This window comes from Dryas octopetala, chromosome 7 (genome assembly GCF_963921425.1).
Source record: "Dryas octopetala chromosome 7, drDryOcto1.1, whole genome shotgun sequence".
Taxonomy (NCBI): domain Eukaryota; kingdom Viridiplantae; phylum Streptophyta; class Magnoliopsida; order Rosales; family Rosaceae; genus Dryas; species Dryas octopetala.
This window is the reverse complement of record NC_141372.1, coordinates 11,732,961-11,735,634: the sequence shown is the minus strand read 5'-3', so window position 1 is coordinate 11,735,634 and position 2,674 is coordinate 11,732,961.

Genomic DNA, 2,674 nt, shown 5'->3' with positions numbered 1-2,674 from the left:
TCTTTGTGTCCGTTTGTCTATTGTCCCCCTGGCAATTGCTAATGTTTTGGGGAATGAGACCAAATTGAAGTCCTCTTCTCTTCAGGGAGATACATCATCTGGGAATGTGGAAAATGGATATGCACATGAAATGGATGACAAAGCTAATACTTCAAGGAAACAGGGACTGATTTCTTCTCTCCAGGTCCTTGGAAACTTCTCTGGCCTCTTGTGCCCTCCTTCATCAGTTGTTGATTCAGCTAATAGAGTGGCAGCAAAAGCAGCTCGCTTTATACTTAATTCCAAGAATGAAAAGGATGCATCAGGTGGAGGCAGTTGTGGGGATGCTTCTATAAAAGCAGGTTTATTATAAATTTTTAGTTCACTTTTAATCTCAGTCACAACTTCAAATTTTGTTAATTGGTTGTTATATGAGTTTTGGGGGTGGTTTATGTGCACTTTCTATAGTTTTCATGTTGGAGTTTAGGACATTAGGGTCTATCTTTTGAGAACCTAAACTTATCTCTTTCAATATCAGTCACACTTTAGATTTAGTTATGACTGTAGGACAGTCACAATTTCAGATGCAGTTGTGACTACCAAACAGTCACAACTAAATTGTGACAGTCACAGTTAATTTTTTATTATTTTTAGGTGTTCTGTATTAATCCGTTTGATTTTTTATTTTTTCTATTTGAATCCTTTGTGTGTGAATTGAAAGCCAAATGCATGACTCTTTATTCATATGTAATTGCAGATTTCTTAAAAAAACTCTTTCTTATAATAGTAGTCCTTCTAATGATTTTGTTTTTGTTTAATTTAGGGATATAGGGTTGGGTTATGAAGTTGGTTAATGGTACCAAGCACTCGGCAGTGACTTTTTTATAACAACTGAGCACTTCTTCCGGCGCTCGGCTCTAGTTCCTCCGTCCATTTGAATGGTACATAAAAAAAAAAATTAGGCTGAAGTTGTCTTTAAGAATAGGCTGCCTTTCTACCTTAAAGTTAGTCACAACTAAATCTAAAGTTGTGACGAAACAGTCACAACTTAGATTTAAGATGGTATCTTCTAAATGGAAGCAAAAATAGAGATGAATGTCAAATTATTTATGTTTAATAGTCACATGTTTAATTTCCTCCTAAAGAGGGTATATGTTTAATGCAAATTTCCTTTTTATGTTAGCTTTTATGTTAATTAAACATGTAGGTGTTTTATGTTAAACTTATTTTTTTATGAATATCATTCACAACTTCAAATTTTGTTAATTCGTTGTTATATGAATTTTGGGGGTGCTTTAGGTGCATAGTCTTTAGTTTTCATGTTAGAGTTTAGGAATTTTTTAGTTATGAATATCATTCGATCACAACTAAATCAGTCACACTTTAGATTTAGTTATGAGATAGTCACATCTTAAATCAGTCACAATTAAATCTAAAAACAGTTACAACTTAATTGTGATAGTTACAACTTTAGATTAGTTGTGACTAATTGGATTAATTATTTTTTTAAAAAAATATACAATAGTATAGTATACATTAGGTTAGAGCAATACTTTTGTATAGTAGTTAACTTACTGTAATGGTGAGAGATATTTCATTCCTCTTGAATGAGAGGGGTTTGAATCCCCTCCATGTTAAATGTTAATTTAATTTTTTGTCTAATGAGTAGAGCTTGGCCGGAGTTCGGCCGGAGGTCGGCCAGAGGATGATGGCCAGAAGTCGGCCGGAGGACGGTGGCCGGAGGTCGGCCAGAAAACAGTGGCCGGAGGTCATTCATGTTGCTGATGAGGGAAAGGTAGATTTGTATTTTTCACAATAGCATATTAAGTAAATATAGAACTGTTGAAGGCTTTTTAATTTCATTAAAGTTTGACTATTCAACTAATATCTAATCTAAAATGGTATTTAATTTTGGTACATAAACCAAAAAGTTATTAAAGTTTGGTAGTTAAAATCAATGAACCTTTCACTTATTTGTTTGGTAAAAATAAAATGTTTTTTTTACTTGTTTTTGAAATTTTTTACTACAAATTTTTATTAGCATTAATTTTTCTAAGAACAACATTATTTTTTTAGGTATATTATAATTTTAATCGTATAAATAAAATATCATAATTAATTATCATAATATAAAATATAACTAACAATGAACATATTTTTTAATTTAAAATAAACAAATAAAAATTATAGAAATCAATGAGGGTATTATGTGTAAAATAAAATATTTATTGTTGTTGTGAGTCACTGCAGTTTTCAAAAACACATAAAAACCTATTTTCTGTTTTTACTGTGGAGAGTTGAGAATTGTGGGGAAAAATAGTTTTTTATTTTTTTACCAAACACCAAAATTGTTGTAGGTGATTGAGAATTGTCATCCACAGCAACTTTTGGGTCCTCCACCGCAATCCCAAACGGGGCCTAAAACCAACAGTAATTTTAGCATTTTTGTATTCTAAAATTGTCTATTTTATTATTTAATATATTTTAAACTAAAAAATCATGTCATGATTCATTCTCCATTTCGAAATATATATATAGATGTCTAAGCGCTCGGCCTAAGTTTAGATACGTCGTTTGGTACATTTCATGTGTATCAATTGTGGGATTGGTACATTTTAGTTGTACAAATGCGTAACTTTATCACATTTTAATTGTACCAATACGTGGGTTGGTACATTTAAATTGTATAAATACG